Consider the following 20,422-nt stretch of genomic DNA (forward strand, 5'->3'; position numbering starts at 1 on the left):
ATGGGCACGCCACATCTTTCATTGACAACTGGCACTCTTGTACATTTTTGGTGAGAATGGAAATCGTTACAACACCCATGGTAATTGGGAGTACCAATTAGTTATTGGCAATCTCACAATATCTAATACTGATTCTTCTCTGCTGGTGCATACCTATATCCTTTGACTCAGCAAACCCGCTTCCAGGCATTTACCCTACAGTTACATTTGCACATGTAGTCAATGACACATGCCTAAGATAATTCATGCAGTTCTATTTGTAATGACAAACATCTGGAAGCCATCTAAGATTATCAATGATAAAGGGCTAGTTAAATAAATTAAGGATATATATATCCATATGTAAACTATATCACTTAATTTAATATATTACTTGAACACATTGCTTAATTCAAAAATTAAATTTAGAAATGCTGATGGATATCTGGGGCATTTGGAATTGGGGTACTTTTTCATTCTGTTACATATTTCTGATTTGTTCGAACGTTTTATGTGGTGCGTTATTACTTTAGAATATGTAAAAAAAAAATAGTAGAGATATAATGACTAAATACAAACTAGGGAGACAGGCAACAGTCAAGGTTTATCGGACCAGGTGTTGAGTGTAGGGAATGGAAAACAACTGGCTGGCTAAAGAAGAAAAAGAATTCAGTGGAAAGATATTGGGGAGTTCACAGAGTCACCAGGAAGGTAGGAGCAACAGGCTCAAAATAGAAACAGAAGACCAAGGAGGCAAGGTGGCAATACCCACAGAGCCACCTGATGAGGACCCTTGCCATCACCCTCTCCAGACCTGGCTGTCTCCGCTGGCTCTAGGGGAACAGAAAGTCAGACCAGACGTTCCAGCTTAGGCACCAAGATGTGACAGTTTTTAGATGTCAGAGTAAGGTGTGAGGCAGGTCACCAGGCAGCAATGTCAAAAGGAGAGGACCCAGAACTGGGTAAGTGAGGGCATCAAAGGGGTGAGAGACTGAGCTTGGAGGCAGAGCCTTGAGGACCTTGGGCTGTGAAGTCCCATCATGCTCCCACCAAGGGAAAAGCAGTCAGAGCGATCCAACAGGGGAGCAACCAATAAACCCACAAAAATGTACATGGCAGGGCCAACTTTAAACACTGGCTGGACCCAGACGGCAAAAGCCAGTTTGCGACAGTAACCAAACTATTCACAAAATGCTGCATTCCTATCACCTTTCCTCATGGCCCTAACCCCAGGAGGGTCAAATAAAGCAGCCAGGCAGTGGGGAGGATGTGACAGGGAGAGGAAGGAGTCGATCCACTCTTCACAGCCCTACCTGGCATGGGAGAATTTTTACCTTCAGCTGAAGATGGATTAATAAACGAATACCATGTTTTGCAACTTAATGGTCATAGTACTTTGTTACCTGGCTAAAATCAGGAAGGTCATGAGCATTTACTTCATGTGGCATCCAGTGGTAATGGCAGGACCATCCCCATGGAGAAGGCTTAAGGGGACGGCAGGATGGGGTGGACAAAAACAAAGTTTCCTGTATCATCACTCATTGCAAGTCCAGTAAAGTGACGTTTGCAGAGAAAGTGGACATTACAGCCACAGTCACTGACATAATTAAATCTGTTTCGGCTTTCTTGGGTCACCTGCTCCAATTTCGGAGTCCCAAGCAGAAGCATCTGATTGGCTGAGCTGAGACTTTATGTCCATGCCGCAGCCGCCACGGCCCATGTTGCCCACAATGCTCTACCTGATGAATGCACCTCAATCAGAAAAAGTACCTTCAGAACATGGAGGTACAAAAACTGACATGTGTGCCATATATAACGGGAGGCTCTGCATTCACTTCTGATGGGTATTTCGCCCTGTTAAATGCAGGGGCTGGGGGAGAAGGAGGAGAGGATACCAAAAAAAGGAATATAGTCCCACCATTATAGCGACTACGACATTAACATATCTTATTGTTATCTAGAACTTTATAGCTTAAAAAGCTCCTTCATATCTATTTCATTAGCTCTTAACAACACAATGAGCTAACTCTCCAGTATCCAACGTGGTGCCTGGTGTATGGTAGCTATTTGGTAAATGTTTGTTAAATGGATGAAGAAGTAAAGGAATGAATGGGTAAGGAAGAATTAAATCCAGTTCTGAAAGTACAAGCTTTGCAGTTGGTCAGTCTAGTTCGGCATTGCTCCCAGAACTTACTGCAATGATAGCTTTTTATCTGCGCTGTGCTATGTGGTAGCCCCACAAGGCTATTGATGCTTGAAACATGCTAATGAGACTGAGGAATTGAATTTTGATTTTCTTTAATTTTAATGCATTTAAATTTAAGTAGCCACGTGCTGCTAATGGCTACGGTACTGGACAGCACAGGTCCAGAGTTCAAATGCCAGCTCTGTTATCTAGCTGAGCAAATCCCTTAATTTTCCTAAGTCTCATTTCCCCCAAATGTGAAATGTGAAAAATAATGTTCTACTTTACCGGTTGCGACGTTTAAAAGAGATCTCATGTGTGAAAGGTGAAGTTCATGGGGTTGTGACAGGCAAAGCTTCATGCGCGGCAGAAGTTCGACAAATGCAAGCCACCGTTTGGATGACTGCGACTCCCACTACCGCTTCTGTTAACTGCCACCACGGAGTCAGGATGCTGAGGCTGAGAGGGTGAAGAGCCTGCCCAGGTCACACAGCTAGTGCACCGCCGAGTGGGATTTGTTTCTCCCGTTTTCTCTCCTGCAGTGACTTTCTCACTACCAAGTGAAACAAGGGCTTTAAATACCCCCTACGGGCACGAAGAAGCGTCTGTGCACTGAAAAATGAGTCTTCCAGATCTTCTTTGTGATTAGTATTCAAATTCATGTAGTTTCCTCTGGGATTAATAAAACATCAATTTGTTTAAAAGCATTACTGACTCTATGGTAGCTTTTTGTCATTACATAGATACTGAATCGACAGATACTAAAAGTACAGCTATTATTATGCGAGGTATCTCAAAATCTTCTGACGTTAAAAAGGCATCCTTGTCCTCTTTGGTTAAAACGTTAACACTTCCTTGTTAAAACATAAGTAAAGAAAGGAAAGACATAGGATGCATGCACATGTACACGAAAGAGTTAAGTATCAAGACGAAATGGCGATGCAAGGGGCTCCATAAACCAGTAAATATTCTAGGTACATTTGCTGGAAGGACAAATGATGCTTTCACCAAAGGGGGTTTACTTAACATCAGTTAATAGAAAAGATGAATGTGTAATTTGCTAAAAGATTCTGCCACAGTCAGTAGCTATCGTAAATAAAGCTGAGTTTAGTTTTAAGTCAGGAATCTTACACATTCGGAAAGGGTGAAATGTGCTTTGGAGCAGATTTTGCGAAAGATTGAAGAATTTTAGAAGAGTGGTCCTGAGTGGAATGACTATAACCCAAAAGGTGCCCATCAGGATCTACTGGGATAAGGAAAAAAAAAATACAACTTCTGTATTTACTTTTGACCTTAAAAAAAAAAAAAAAGAAGAAGCCAAGCTTCACGGATATTTAATATATGCATTATATTATATTACATATTAGATTACATTACATATATGCATTAATATATATGTAGTGGGTGCATACATAAAAATATTTTACTAAGAAGACTGCATAATCAAAAATCTTCAGAAATTTTTGTTTTCAAGGGTAAGCTCAGGATAAAACTGCAGTATAATGTGATTTTTAAAAACAAACCCCCTAGAATTATCTTAGTTATATTATTTAGCTTTTCCTATGTAACAAACCACCCCAAAATGAGTTGACTTATAACAACAACAATTTTTTACTGTTTAGAACCTGCAAACATATCATTTTACTGACGATCTAAGAATACGGGTTCTGAAAACGAACTCGTCAGAGGAAGGCTTCAAAGAACTGGGATCCTTATGCTACGATATGAGAACATTAATAGAAAAAAGGAATGTGCGCATTAGACATTTACTATCTTGATTTCTTACAATTTAGATTCTAATACAAATTATGGTGGAAGAAAAACTATTTTGAATGGACGAGACCTTGAAGCAACAGAAAATAAAGCATTTTTTTCTTTTCCCTAATTGATTTTGTAATTATAGAATTCTATGATTTCAGAGAATTCCATTTGTGTGGCACGACATAAAAATTACTGGCAAATTCCAGAGATGTATGTATTCCATACTTGTCAACTTTTCTTATTTTTTTCAAAGAATTGGCTATTTCTTTCTCCCCTTATAAAAGAAAAACAATATGGTCTCTGTTCCGTTTTCTTTTCCCTTTAACTCAAATTCTGTAATTATATATTAAAAATATGAGCATATCTGAAAATGGATTATGAAGAAAAAGCTCTAGAATAAACAAAAGAAAGATGGAATAAAATGCAGGTCCGTCACTGCATGAGAAATGGCGTGACAGATGTACAGTAATTCTGCTTAGAGAATGGTGGTGGCTCAGAGCATCGCTGTCCACCTGAAAGGGATATGTGAAATAAAATATATTTAAAAGAAAACCCATGCAAATGCAGTGTTCCTTCTGGGTACAGCTAGAACAATGTTCTATTTGAATAATTTTATATCTTCTCCTAGAACTAAAATTTCTGCAAAGTTAAATCAAAAGGCTATTAAAATTTAGGCATTGTATAAGAAACTAATCCAATCTTTTGTAAGATTTAAAATTAAAATTTAAGATCATGAAGTAAAATAAATTTCAATAAGTAATAGCCTCAAAAAATTTAGACCATTGATACAATTCTCATTTTATGGCTTTTTAACAACCAACCAACCAACCAACCAAGGATGCAATGAAAACAAAGCGGTCACGTCCTTCTGAGGCATTTCTGGGAGAAAAATCAGAAATGACTATATATCCTCATTCTAAGAGAATTTTTTAGTCAAGCAGTTAAAACAATTCAATCTGTATGTCCCTTCACTTTTCTGTGCCCAAAGTTATTTTTTGCTGAGTGGTGCAAAACAAAAAGTGGACACTTGCCCTGGCACTGTGACCTTCTCCAGGCCCCTGTCTGCCCCGCCCTGATATTCACCCTTGTGATATAAGCAGCAACCGTCCTCCATGCACACTCAACTCGACAGTGTGTAAAGAGTAAAATATCTCTCATTCACATCGATGAAGAGTGCCACACTACAAACACATTTCCCTCTCCTGTAAGATAGATGATTTAAAAAAAAAAAAAAGGTTAATTCAGATGGGCAACTGCTCAACATTGTTATTTTTCTTTTAGCTATACACATAAACACATCTGATTTTTGTTTTAAAACCAATAGAGCTCATTAATATTAACTGTCTCTATATTTTCTAAAAGAAATCTATAGCTGGTCCATATGTTTTCCAACTGAGACATAGCATAAAAACTCCATATGTTTAAAAATGCCATATCCACCACCTCTGTATGTACACACTCACGCATATACACACCTGCTCCAACCCCACACTTATCCACTGATGACTAAACCATTTCAGATATGTTGGTGGGGAACAGCGGAACAGGGGCTGAGGAGGATTTTTTTTTTTTTAATGATAGGCATATATAATATTTACCTACAAGACATTTTGTTCTGTATTTTGTTTTAGCATGTGGGGGGAAATCAATTGTATTTAGACTATATGGCATGGGTTACTCAGTTCACAGCAGAGACACCTGCAGCAAATTAATTTGTTGTAGCACATTAATTATCTCATAGCTTCTGTTTAGGCTGCAGCTGTTGCTATTATGTTAATATTTTTTTATCACCACTGTATACAACAGGTTATGGCAATAATAGAAATATCTCCTTTTTTGGCTCCCCCCACCCCCTGTCGTTTTCATTTTTCTATGTCCGAAGGGAAGACTGAAAGAAATTTAGGCAAATGAAGCCCCAAAGCGCACTATAATTTTCTATTTCTGAACCGATTTGTAAGAGAATGGGTGCCTGAAATTAGCAAAGAATCACCCCACACAAAGATGGCGCGTGCAGAATTTGTGAAAGCGAAAAAGGAGACGAAGGAGACGCGTAAGAGGCAGTGCTGGGGTGGTGAGTGTTCGGATGGGGGCAGGGAGAGTACTGCAGTTTCCATGAAATAATAAGGTGGGGGAAAAAAGGCGTACAAAGAGTAGGTTTTTCATTGTTTGTAAAATATAAACACAGATGAATTCTGTCTTTGGTTTGTTCATGCTTTTCACTCTGCACAGCAGGGATGTTCTTAAGAAGTTGCCCTCTGCGAAATTTCACTAAATGGGAACCGTGGACCCTGCATGATGGGATTATAATCACACCAGCCACTCCTTTTACATAATTTTTTGTTTAAGATCCAGTAAGACTCCCTGTTTTTAATATATATAAAGCAATAGACATGCCTATGTCGATAAACTGAGGGTTTGCATCCCTATTGCCTGGTGCCAGCTAAGAGAAAACAAAACAAAACAAAAACAACAAACGGTGATATCACTTCTACGAATCTCAATGGATTCAAAAACAATATGAAAATTTTGAGCTGACAAGAACATGTCTGCTGCCTGCAGTCCCTGCACTAGCTCACCATGTTGCCTACTAACCGAAAGATCAAAAATTATCGATTTCATGGCGCTTCGTGCTCTGGAAAGAAAGGCTACTTTAAAATTTGCATTGTTTAAGAAATGAGTTAAAAGAAAAGAATCATTTTTTTTTTTTCTGAACACTCTGGAATGTGAAAATGGCTTGTTTTAATCTTATTCGTGAATTACTATAATTCTATTATTTTTAGCAGCTGGAGTCCAGAAATGATTTTTTCGATGAATTTAGGATTTTGCCGCAGTATACATCTGCAGTCCCAGAATCCTCGGGTAAGTTAATCCTTCTTTCGATGGGGAACGCCTTTAACCTTCTTGTGAATGAAATATTTGCAACCATTTTGAAATTTTTAATACAGAGGGGTGTGTGTGTGTGTGTGTGTGTGTGTGTGTGTGTGAGTGTGTGGGTGTGTGTGTGTGGTATGTTCGGGGGTATATCTCCAAAGCATAATTTCTTAGCAATACGGCAGTATTTGTCTTAGTTCTTAGAAACATTGACAATACATATACCTTTGTGCTCTTTGATTATCATGGATGATGTCTCCATTGCTTCTCCTTCACACTTTTCATGGCAGTCATTAAAATGCACTCCTTTCGTATGGCAAGGACTGTTGTGTCAAACCAATGAAGGCCTGGAGAACACATAACTCCAGGCATGAAGAGTGTTCCTGGCATAGCTGAAGCGGCCATGAATGTCACCACCAGTGCTGCTGCCACCGCCACCGCCATGGCCATCGCCTCCCACCACCTTCACCGCCCCTCCCTTGCTCTGCAGCGCACACCAGATGCGAGCTTTCCACAGGGGCTCTCTGCCGAATTTGCCCAGTGGGTTCCTAGATTACTTCTGTGTGCAAGAATAGCCAACCATGTAGTCTGACAAGAGGTATTTACAACTACTTAGCCTGTTCAGCTGGAAAGAAATCAAGAGATAACACTGAACTCTGAGATGATGTATTGTAAATCAAAAGTTCCAATCCATAAATAGCCCACTAGGTGAACTGCTAAGTGGAAAGCTGATCCTGATTATTGTCCAGTGTTTTCAGATCGTCAAAAGAAATATTTTTTAACAGGCATTCTTAGAGAGTCAGGATTTATTGTTTATTGCTGGGAGAGGATTCTTCCCAAGGAGACTGAGATATAGAGACTAGAGGAGACCACACCCTCCTTTCACTGTTTGCTACTGTTTTTGTTTACTTTCAAGCAGGGCTGATTAACAATTAAATTGTATATTAATTTAAGGTACCTAATCTAAAGGAAGCTCGTCGTCGTCTTAGTGCTCAATAAATGTTTAATAGATTTCATAGAGTTAACTATGCAAAAAGTGAACAGGCCTTCTTTAAAGTGTAGGCTGGATTAATGTTTCTGTTGGAAGTGCAAAAACAATCTGGGCATTTATTTCTTTGCCTAAAGGTGATTCGAAAGCATGCATTTTAGTGAAGGGACGCTTTACGTTCAGGTTCCATGCAGCCACTACTTGATATACCAATGGTCTGATATCATGACAAGTAATGCTTCCTCTGTTACAACAGCTGGGGATACTGTTGGTTTCTAGGAATACAGTCTGAAATGTACAACTATTTGTCTTTTGCAGTTTCACAAAATAGATTAACTTATGTCAAACACAACTGGTTGGCTCTAGAAGGAAAAGGTGTAAAAGGATAACCGAGTATTTTTTAGGGGATGTATGTATTCCCTAAAGTCAACTTTTAAGAATCGTTTTTACAAAATCACTTATTTCACCAACTCATCAGGTATTTTGATGTTTGAATTTCTCACTGGTTTAATGCTAATATTTCTCTTCATTTCACAGAAGATATTCATCTCATATTTTTTTGTGAGACAATCAGAACGATTTGGTTTTTGCAAGAAGCAAATAAAAATTCTGAACAATGTTAAATTCAAATAATTTGTTTTAATGCTAGTCACCCAGTATTTCTACAGTATACTTAAATTTGATGGGAAAAACAGCTTGCTGCATTGTTGTAAATATTTCCTTTAATAACGTGTTTGCTTGAAGTATTACTAGGGATTTAAAAATCTTAATTCTAAATTTAGATTAAGATATTTGCATTATAGAAAAACGATTCAATTATTTTGATACCTAAATAGAATATGAATATAGTTTTTATTCTGTAGATGTTCTAACAGTGCAAATATTTCTTAACCAGTTTTAATAGTGTGCCTTATTTAGCAAAAAACAAACAAAAAATCCCCCCAAAAACCTGAACTACAAAATACTGAACGTTAAAAAAGGAAAGTCGTACAAAAAAATCCTGTAATATTGATTAATTAGTCATCTGATTTCAAACATATGATTTTTGTATTTTAAGGAAGACAACTGTGTATTCTTTATTTCTGTGTTTGAGACTTGAAATTGAGGACCAGTACCCAGAGACGCTATTTACGCTTTTGAAAACGTTTATATTAGAAACACTGCTTTGATGAAATTCCTTTTTCTGACCAATCTCTTTGAATTATGAGCAGCCCAGTGAACCACAACCACCCACCACACTTCCACGGAATTACTAGTAAAGATAAATATGCGAAAGTCATGCTAGACAATGGGATCTCAGCAAAAATCATCTGAGTGTGGGGACTTTTTCCACTGCAGGGGACCCATAGTGGTATGGTGACAGCATTTAACATTACCACTGTATATGACAAAATACCTTTAAGACACACACACACACACACACACACACACACACACAGAATTATTTAAAGAACATGTTGGCCCTGCAGCATTAGCTATGCCTGAAACTACATATCCCACTTCCTAAGTGAATGAGGAAGTAGGTTTCCTGCCTGTACCTATGTATAAAGACCAATTGTTTGCATGCATTAATTACGGGGATAAAAGCCTCGAGATCAACTTTCACCGTTGCTTTTTGTACCCTCTCCATTGTTTAGGAGAAAAAATAAGCATAAAATAACAGACTGAAGAAAGCGAATCGATTATAATTGTTTCGGCTTTGACAAATGCCAATCTTGCTGGATTGCAATGGAGACATTTCCAAGGGAAATGAAGACCCAACTTCAGCCTATTCAAACGAATTAGAAAATGTTTTTGTAGAAAATTAGTTTTAAAAAATTAAAAGCTGCCTAATCGGTAGCTCCTTTCACAAACAACATAGTCCAGTTTCTCAAATAAGTAATACCGCAGAACTGCACGTTCTCCAAAGAACCTCCCCAAAATCTGTTGATACTTAGTAGCACGGTGGAACCAGGTAAGAACGGACTCTATGGGAAGTAACCTGAGAGGGCTCTGCAGCTAATCCATTTCCATCAGTCGCTTGTTCACGGTAGGGCACTCATAACGACTTGTTGAATTACGGGCTAGGCGCCCATCCTAACGAGAGTTCACAGCCCTCGAGAGTGGGGACCGCGGGCGGCACCGCCCGGCGGTTCATTTCTAGATTCAGGCTGAGCAGCCAGCCGGTTGGAATGCGGGGCCCGAGACTCGGACAGTGGAGGACTTTGGGGTGGTGTGGGCTCGGCTGGGAGCCACGTCGTGCATGCGGTGTGCGGCCCAGACCGCCACGACGGCGGACGCTCCAACCCGCCGGAGTCCCCGAGACCGACAGCGGTGCGGTGGCGGCGACGGCAGCCAGAAGCGCCGCCGCCTCCGCCTCCGCCGCTCAGGCCTCGAACTTCCGCCCGCCCAGGACTCGCGCCGGCCGCCGCGTGCGGGCCCCCGAAGGAGGGGGCCGAGATGCCGCGCAGCGACCCCCGCGTCGGCTCTCCCGGTTCGGGCGCGCGCGGGGCGGGGGCGTCAGGGTCGGGACAGCAGAGCATCCCGGTGCCTCCCTCCGCAGAACCCCCCTCGGGCCGCCCCAGCTCCCGCACGGCGGGTCGGCGGGGCGGCGGGGCTGCGCCCGAGCGAGCGTCCCCGGAGCGCGCGGCGCGGCGCCCCGCCCGGCCCCGGGGCGTGGGGACGGCGGCGCGCGGCGCGGGGACTACTTTCGGCGTCCGCCCGCGCCCCGCCCCTTGTCCTCGCGCGGCGGAACGCTCCGCGCTGCGCCGGTGGCGGCAGGATACCACGACTCTGCGCGACTTATAAGAGGTCCTTGTGCGGCGCCATTTTAAGCCTCTCGGTCTGTGGCAGCCGCGTTATCCCGGCTCCGGGAGCAGAAAGCGAGAGGAGGCGGAGACGGAGGAGGGTCCGAGAGGCAGCCGCAGCCCGCGCCGAGCCGCCACCGCAGGCCGAGGACCTCTGGACTCCCGCGGCGGGAGGAGCCTGTTCCCCTGAGGTGCTGGGCGCTCCTTTCCTTACCCTTCCGGGGCTGCGCCCGCTCCCTCTCCGGAGCCAAACTTCGTCGCGGGCGCGCGGTCCCGCCGGCGGCTGAGAGCCGGGCCCGGCGCTGCCCGGAGGCCCGGAGGAGGGAGCAGGGGTGCAGGCTCGGGGCGCCGGGCAGACGGCGGGGGCGGGCCGAGCCCGGGAGCGGAGGGCGGCGGGCGGGCCCGGGTTCCGGTCGCGCTGACCCACGGGGGACCTGGGGGCGCCGCTCGCGGAGAGGGGGCGCCGCGAGGGCGCGTCCAGGAGCTCGGTGGCCGGCGCGGGGGGCGGGGGGACCGTGGTTTTGGTCTGGGCTCCGGCCGCGGCCGACTTTGGGGGAGGGACCCTGCGCCTCGGGATGCGCCGGGGCCGGGGGCGGGCTGGGGACGGAGGGCTCCGCCTTCCCAGCGGGGAGTTGGGGTACGGGCGCTGGGCCTGGGACGCCACCCTAGCTTCCATCTGCCGTGGGCATAGGGCCGGTGGACTTTTTCTCCAGATTCTCTTCTTCTTTCTTAAGGAGGGATTGTTAAAATTCTTCGGAGAATTGTTAGTTGTTTTTTTTTTTTTTTAAATGCCCTGCCCATGTGAGTTTGGCACTGGCGCTCGTTTCAATCCAAGCAACTTTCCACCTTGGAGGAACTGTGCGGTGCGTCAGTAGGGTTTGCACATATACAATCCGTGTCTTCTGTATTTTTTGTGCCGTGCAGGTAGGTGAGTGAGAGCGGCGTGCGGCGTGCTGGGGGTCTGCCGAGGGATCGGTGGCCGTAGGTGTGAGACCCTAGAGAAGAGAAGGGCGGAGGCGACTGCCTTACTTACTGTTTCTTAGCAAGTGAGCCGCGGGGCTCGGCCTCTGACTGCTTCGAGAATTCCGTTCGTAGAAATGTATTCATTTAATTTTATGGTAGCGAAACTTGATTTTTCAAGCACGTTCGGTTTTCATTGGCGTGAATTCCCTCGCTTCGAAATTGACCCAAGTGAAATTCAAGCATTGCAACTTTTCATTGTTTTGCCTCGGGAGAGGACTTTGAGCAGAGACTTTGGAAGTGAAGTTCTCACAGCCCGCCTCTCAATCCGCTAAACTTGAAAGCGTTGGCAGTTGGGTGTAGTTGTTTCCTTCGTTTTCTGTTCCCTTTTGGAGGGAGCATTGTCTCATACTCTATCTTCCAGACATCTGTGGTCTCCCCCTCACCCCCGCCCCCCCCGCCCGAGTTCGTAAGTGGTGAATGGAGAGAGACCGGCCTGCTGGTATGCAGAGGTCGGCTAAAGGAAATCGAGGAGTGGTTTTAGTGAAATGAGAGCTTTGTGTCATGAATAGTGGTGGCTTAGACTAGACATCAACTTGAAGAGACGGCTGTCCTTTGATAAAGTCTAGGCTAATGTTTTTTCGGATCGCTAAGTTATTAAGTATTTTGTCTGGAATTTAGGAAGCTGTTTCATTATTGTGACTTGGTGAATATTCAGTATCCTCATATCTTCATTTTACCTAGCTAGTCATCTTTCTAGGAAAAATTAGACACAGCTTGAACTGTTATTTGCGTAATGCTACTGTTTAGTATCTGCTTAAGTTAGTGACTTCAGTATACTTCGGAGGCTTTTTTTTTCTTTTGGTCTGAGCTAAGGCTGCAGCTACATTTATTTCACTTTTACATTTAAACCTGTAAAATCTCTGGATTAGAAAAAGTTAGCATTAAGATTTGTTCGAGAACATCCTTTCACAAAATTTTATTAATTTGCATCCAGTATTCATCACTTTGACCTAGTCTTTGTTCTGAAGGCCACGTACAAGGACAAGGCCCTAAAGTGATTGCAAAAGTAACTTGAAAATCTTGCAGAAGGCTTTTCTAAAGGATTAAAGGAATGCTGAGACTATTTAAGTCTGAGGTCCTTGAGGGGGAAATAAAAAACTGCACGAGAAAGTTTAGTGTAGCATGTAATTTAGAGTCCTTGTAGAGTCCCAGGCCTGAGAATCTCCCAGAGGCCAGAAAAGTCATTTTAAAGAGCTTTCAGGAAAAACCAAGTTTTTAAAAATGAGGTGGCTAATAAAAATTTTGAAGCGTTTAACAGTGTTCAAGTGTCAAGAAGCTTTCCAGAGTTCGCTTTCTTTTGAACTAATTGACTACTTCTTTACCAAGATTATTATATAGGAAAATGTACTCCAGTATTAAAACTTTACTGTGAGTCGAGCTTCCTTCTGTTAACTAGTGATGACTGAAATAAAAATTGTCTGTGAATTTTTGTTTTCATAAACTGTTCCCTTCTCTGGTCAGCAGATTTCTCTAAAGATATTTTGACATGTGCGTAGGAAAATTATCTTCATTTATCCTTTTTTTTGTTGGGAGGGGTGAGAAGAGGAGCGTAAGCATTATTGAAACTAGAGACGTGAAGAATTCAAAAGTTTGAATATAGTTCTTTTGTAAGTTATCAGTAGCAGTGAAATCAAAACCCCAGAAATGGACTGTATAAGTTTATTAAGCCAGTTGAAATTTTGCTGTTATTGAAATGAAACAATACATCTGTCCACAGTTTTGTCTCTCTTGTGGTTTACTAATTGCTGATCATCAATAATTAAATAAGTAGGTGGTTAAGTTTTAAAGTTTGTATTTTGAGCTTGGTTGGAAGCGTGCATTATTGCTAAGCGGGATCAGAAAGGATGAATGCTTTTAGAGCAGGACAAAGGTCTGATAAGTATTGGCAACTTTTTGTAGTGCTACATATTGACTTGTGACTTTGTTTTTTAAAAACAGTTGTATTGACTTGGCTGTTTTCTTGTAACCCCCTTTTTTTTTGTTGTTGGAAATACAACATCTTGTTGAAACAGCTTAACTAAAACATTTTTATATCATAAAAATAAATAGTAAACATAGACTAGGAACTGCTTCTTAGTCCTGAGGATGTAGGCTGTTGCCTCTTGTTACCCTCATTAAGAGGATCCTGCTTTGCACAATCAGTTCCCATTCTTTAACAGACTATCGTTAATGCAATATTATTCTAATTATGAATGTGATAAATAACTGGGCTAATAGGCTAAAATAAATATTTGCTTCTTAGCTTCTATGAAAGGAAAATATGTGATTTGTGTTACTTGAAAATGAGTAGGAGTTAACTCATATCGTTTTTCATTCATCACTTAAACCCAGGAGAAAGTCCTTTATTTCCTCTATTTACTTAAGAATGCTTCTTTTGTGTTTCATGCAAGACCGAGCTTGACTTGGGTTTGAAACCTAGATCCTTCTGTTGAGGCCTGAATCCTCCTATCCTTGAAGTATGTTTATAATCTGCTTTCTCCTGAAGGAAAAAAGCTCTTAAAAAGAAAGTCGATTACATTAGGACCCACTTTTTAGAGTTTAACTACTTTTTTTCAATTTTGTAATTGTGGGCATCTTTTAAGAGACGTTCCCACTCCCAAAGTCTCTCTCAAACCTGATGCAGCAGAGAATAGTGTTAGGGCATGTTTTTATTGCCTGCTTTGGTCATGTTGAGTGCCCTCCAGTGGATATAATGTAATGCTTGTGATTTTTTTCCCCCTAGCAAGTTTGCGTGGAATACATTTATAAATAGTCCTGATGAAAAAGTATCTATTAGAAATCTTTTGAATTCTAGAATAATTGATTCATATCAATACTGCTGATTAAAAGGTCGGCTTGAGAAAATGTCATTTCAACCAATATTTGCAGGAGAAAGGTCAAAGTAAAATTAGGGATTAAATTTTTATTTGTTACTTTGAATAGGCAAATTAGCTACTTCATATCTGCTTAGATATATTATAATGACAAACCAAAAAATCAAACTAATTGGGGGGTAAAAGATTATAATGTTTAGCCATATTAATGAATTATAGAAGCTAAAATTCTCAGAAAAAATTACTGAAGAAATGAATTGTCAATTCATTTAAAATCAGTTACAGTAAAACATGAGTACGTGCTCAGTTCAGTTGTATCATTAAAGTATATTATGTCTGCGTTAGACTCTAGATAGAAACAAAGCTAGTAGTTGTCAGTGTTTTGAATTCTAGAATGTATTGCTCTAGTTACCATAGGGTCTCATTTGTATAGAGTTGTGGACTATTGTGCATTACAGCAATATTTTGCCCTTTAAATTTTTAAATAAAAACCTTTAACCATGCTCTTATGCTAAAGTTGTTGCTATTTCTATTAAGCAACTTTTTTTTTTTTTTTTTGAAAATACTAGTTTCCAATTAAATTCTGATTAGTAACAGGAATGAGCCTATTCTAATAAATTAGTTTTTGGAAGCCAAATGGTCATTTTATTGAAAGTTTTGTTTTGTTTTGTTTTGTTTTTTTAAACAGGAAGGCAAGAATACCTCAATTGTTTTATATAAATGGTTATTTCAGAATGGATTGCCTTTCTTCATAAAGGATCATATTTGGAATTAGTAGAGTCTAAGTTGATGCAGCATTTACTGTGTCTAAGTCAAATAGCTTCTCTTCTATTTTTCCAAGATTTTTATGAGATATGAGAATAGATTTGAAATTTCTTTTTAAAATTTTGTACATGTAACTTATTGAAAAAATTATAGTCATTAGGGACTTGATTTATTTGTTGAAATTAGCTACTTCATTAACATAGCATACAACAGTTTGACATTCAAGATAACTGACTAGAGTAAGACTGCTTTCACAAATCGTATAGGGGTTGGTCTTACATTACAGTGAGAATGGCTACTCAGTGTCTCCAGGGGCAGGCAGGTATGCGGTTACCAGGGCTCTGTGAACTACTACAAATTGGAAGCACACGAAGCACATGCCCCATTGAAGCAGCCAGTCTTTGGCAGCTCTACCATTATGTGGAGATACAGTTTATGTTGCCACATCATCTGATTTTATTTTCCCTAAGAGAAGCAGGAAATCCAAATTAATGTGCATCCCTTATCCCTTGATTTGCACATGTTGGTGAATGAAATTCACATTTTAAGACACCGTTCAGCACAAATTAAATACACCTATTGGCAGAATACTGCCAGTTTGTAACATCTTGCAATAATTCCATTTGGAGTACAGTTTTAAAATAATGATGATTCTGCTAAATGACTGAGGATAATATAGTCTGTGGATTTATATAACTTAGGAAATAAGATCGTTAAGACTATTAGGTTCATGTTTAGGCATTTGGAAAGTGCCTTGTATCAGTTGATTATAGATTAGAAACTTAAAAGCAGGTTCATACTAACTTCTTTGTGAAATATGGGAAAACCACATTTTCAGGGTTAGGAGTTAAGTTGGTTTGAGTCAGGGAAAAGAAGGAGAAATAACTTGCTCATTACTTGATATTTTTAAGTATAGTCTTATTTAAAGTATTTTTTTTTTAAAGCAGTCTCAAACTTTAAATGCTGGACGAATTCTGGCTCTGTATACACAATCATGTCTGCCTGAACTTTAATTGCTGTCTTAAATCATGTACTGGTTTTCAGCCGAAGTCTGCATTTCTAAGACCAACTATTATCAGACTAGATCCAAAATTTAAAAACAAAGTTTAGAAATGAAAAATTAATTGAATATAGTTTTACTTAACGGCATACTGCTGTTTGGTCAGAATAAATTTATGAAGGCAATTAAATAGATTTTGGTTGAATCTATTTAACCAAAATAAATAGATTTGGTTAAATCTGTTTTGCTGCTAGGGCAAAGTTTTTCATTTCCAGAGTTTGCAAAGTTGGGTGTTTAGTGCTCAGACTACATTTTTAAATGGCAAACTGAGCTGAAAATGCAAACCATAGGCCAACGTTAGTTTTAAGAAGCGTCGTCTGAAGCTAGTGCTTCGGGCAGCAGTTATTTTTATGGTGTAGAATGCAAGCAGAACTGATCAGTGGACTGCACTTGAAATATCCTAGAAATTTCCTGATTTTTTTTGAACTTCTTGAAAAGGTTTTTTTTTGGGGGGAGGGTAACAGTTTGAAACGTGAACAACTGGGTGATGCTGGGGTAAAACAGCTTTATAGTATTTGTTTTGTCTCTTTATAGTATTTATTTCTGTCTCTTAATGTCTTTACTAATACTTCTATGGTTTTATTTGTGATTTCATAATTCACATGTTGCTGGACTGATATTTTCCTTTTAACTGATTTGTAACGGGGCGGGCGGGGCGGGGGGAGATGATGTTTTTTAAGTTCTTTCAAGTTCATCAGTCCTCATGGCAGACAAACCTTATCTGTGGTTAATCTTAAATGCTGGTATTTGGCCTGACTGGGAAGTAAAAGATGTGCAAAAGCTGAAGGGTCCTTTTAATAAAGTTTTATTAACAGGGTTTATGATAGTTGAATTAATTTTGATATCTGTACATACATACACATTTTTTTGTACATTATCCATATAAAATATGAAAAGTTAGATTTACTGCAAAATTTCTTGGGAGTGCAATTTAAAGATAAATGATTGTAGTAATTTACTGCACTGAGGAGTGGTGGTTGCAAACTGTTCCCCCCACTTTTAAGTATAATTAAGTGGTTTGGGGGTAAGGATATAGAGAGTGAGTCTGTCTTTGAAGTTTTCCATACACTAGATGAATGCCACATGTATAAGGGAGGAACAAGGGTTTCTTGGAAATAGTTTTCAATCCAACTGACTATGGAGGTTTCCAAGTGGAATTCCATTCCCAGTGTAGAAAGTGCTGACGTGCTCTCTTGAATTCTTTTCTGAGTTACTGAAAGACTGCAGCAGTATCAAACATTATTTTTTTAATAGTTTGTTTAGATGCAAAAGTAGACAGTGTTGTGTAGGAAACATAGTATGCTGACATAGCACTATTGAAATAGATTTATAATGCCTGTTTTCTGGCATTTTGTTTAATTTTAAAGTTTGCTTAGTTTTCAAGCCCAAAATTTTATTAATTTTTAAAATTATATTTATGTTGGAAAACACAGGCTGTGGAATAAGGTTTATATTCTAACTTCTAGTTACAAATATTCTCTGTGATCCATTCATGTAGTAAAACTGTTATTTTGTATCTGATAGTTGTCGTCAGCAGGTCACTGTTTCCTCCCTTAATTCCACTGTCATTTCTCCTGGGTCCTGAATCAGAGTGCTAGCCATTCTGTTCCTCATAACGGAAGAACTTAAAGGCTAGAATAGTTTTAAGAGATTAGATGCCTAGAATACCAGAAGATTGAGAGTCACTTCTTAGGCAGTAATGATAGTGAAAATGGTATTGCTAGTTAGTGGAAGCTGGGAAATAATAAAGTTGGATCTTTTTTGTAAGAATACTTAGTAATCACGCTTAAAGAATCCCCTGACTGTATGCTAAAGGGCCAAAGATTTCTCCTTTTGCCATTATGCCTGTGGTCATATTACATTCCTCTAGAAAGCTCTAAGTCAGGAAGACTTTTTGCTCCTGAAAGTAGTCCCCCCCCCCCCCATTGGAAGCTAAGCAGTAACTCCTTCACCTTATACGCAGTATGCATCGAGGGTCCATCTTTATAATGAAGGAAGAATTAGATTCTGGTAAGAGGTCAGTCCTGACAGTGTATGTTTTCAAGGATTTTGTTCCTTTAGTTGTACCTTCCTCTTCTGTATTCTCCTTATCCTTTCCAGATTCTAATTCCATCGCTTTTTGGGTCTCCATCTCCCACCTTTTATCATTCCCGAAATCATTCTCATTGTGCTTTCTAGAACTCAGTAATCAGCAAATCCCTTTTATTCTCAGTCTGTTCTGGGAATGTTCTGTTCCTTTTCTCGCTCCACCTGTAACCTAGCTTCTCCCCTAATAATGCTACTTCCTTTTTTGCTCTCTCAAGTGGCACATGTGTTCTCTTCCTGCACACCTTTTACTGCTGAACCAAGAAGTAAAGTGTCTTTTTCCTTCCTTATTGCTGCTGCTTGACCATTCCTTTCCAGAATTTCAAGCTTGACTCTCATGTATAGCACCCACTCCCCCTGCGTTTCAGCCATCCACTAACTATCCTGGGTCCATCCTCTCCTTTCTTGAACACATACTAGCTCCTGGCTCACTGTCTTCTTTATTTCTATTATAATTAATGATTTTTGGTGATATCAGTGTCCCTGTAGAGCAGCGTTACAGAATGTCATCTGGCCTTTGTACTGTTTGTTACCAGGATAAATTGCTATAAGGAGTTTGCCAGCATTTAAATAACTAAGTTCACTATTTAGTTCAGCTGACTTTTTTTGTAGCAAGACTTTTTTTTTATGAAAGAAGCAGTTAGTATGTTGATTTATAATATGGCACAAACTCATTAGATTGTTGTGGTCTGGCATACTAAGTAACATGTAGAGGATGCTTCCAATATTCTGGCCTCTTAATTTCTTGATTTCTTCTCCAGTGATCGTACTTTTCTCTCTGATTCAGCCACACACTCCCATTGTCATATCCTGGAATACTTTTTCTTTAGCTAATGACTACTTCCCTCCCCAGTCTCATTTCAAGTGTCTCACTCTCATTCCTCTAGTAAATACTTCAGTTCCAACAGCCCTTCAGTCCCACTGGGACCTGAAGTCTTATCGGTCCATCTAAACTTTTCAGTACCCTCGGCCTTCTGCACAGCTGAAATTTCATGTTGAATCATAATCATTTTCTCATATATACTCTCAACAGCCTCGTTCCTCCCTTGCTTCATGCCCACTGGTCCTGGGCTGTTAATTCACCCTCCTTTATGACTATATATACTTTTTCTTCTCAAACCTTCCAACATCTCCTCCCCCGTTCTCCCATGTAATGCCACTGCTTTCTGTTTCACTAAGCATATCAAATAATTGGAAGAATTCCTGCACATTCCTGTATCTGTTTGTGACTGTGCCCTTTACCTTCTCTGTCACTACCAATGAAACGTAGTATTCCAAGATAAGGACAGTCAATTCATTTGTGCACTAGATCCCGTCCTTTCTTGCTGTCAAGAATATTATCCTGTCATTTTCCCTTCTCTCACATCAGTGATTTTTCCTTCTCTACTGGCTCTCCGAGCATGTGAACATGAATATCTCTTCTTTATGTCCTCCCTTGCAACCACCACCCCAGTCTGCTTCTCTTTACAACAAAACACCTTAAAACGATTGCTTATATGCACTCTCTCCCCTTTCCTGTTGAGCCCGTCTCAGTGACTACATTATAAATTGCCAGTCCTCATCTCACTTAGCCTGTTAGTAGCATCTGGCACAGTTTCTTCAAATGCTTTTTCACTTGGTTTCTATGCCACCAAGCCTGCTAGCATGTTTTCTTCCTACCTCTCTAGTGGTTCCTTCTTAGTCTCCTTTGTTTTTTCTGTCACCTCTCTGACCTTTGTTGGGGTGGCTGAAAGCTTAGTCCTTGGACCTCTCTTTTATTTTCTAAATACACTTAGTATCCTAGCTTTAAACAAATAGTATTTAATCTACTTGCTATTTCTAAATTTATATCTCTAGCCTGAATTTCTCCCCTGAACTCTATATCCTAATTACGAATTATTTTTTTCAACATTTTGGATGTCTTAAGTACCTCAAACTTAATATGTCTAAAACTGAATTCCCAATTTCCTCTCCAGCTCCTTCTTAGTCTTTCCTATGCACCTAGTGCACCCCTTTTCCCACTTAAACTTAAAACCGTGCTGTTCTTGACTCACTTTTCTTTCACACCCCCTATTTAAACCCTGTCTGCAAATCGTGTCTGCTCTCCCTTTAAAATGTACCTGCAGT

The 20,422-nt window shown here is 40.4% G+C and overlaps 1 protein-coding gene across 3 annotated transcripts in view; it reads left to right on the forward strand.

The window, feature by feature from the left end:
- The first annotated feature begins 10,595 nt into the window (after positions 1–10,595).
- The window catches only part of CTNNB1 (catenin beta 1), a 34,728-nt gene continuing 24,901 nt past the window's right edge, over positions 10,596–20,422 (forward strand). For 2 of the 3 annotated variants that reach the window (XM_016163303.2, XM_016163304.2), the window contains exon 1: positions 10,596–10,761. The gene's annotated coding sequence lies outside the window, so the exon portion shown is untranslated. Of the gene's footprint in view, positions 10,762–11,371; positions 11,495–20,422 lie in introns of those variants that run through there. The other variant, XM_036219865.1, reaches the window with a different exon arrangement.

Source organism: Rousettus aegyptiacus, unplaced genomic scaffold (assembly GCF_014176215.1).
Source record: "Rousettus aegyptiacus isolate mRouAeg1 unplaced genomic scaffold, mRouAeg1.p scaffold_m13_p_4, whole genome shotgun sequence".
Classification (NCBI taxonomy): Eukaryota; Metazoa; Chordata; class Mammalia; order Chiroptera; family Pteropodidae; genus Rousettus; species Rousettus aegyptiacus.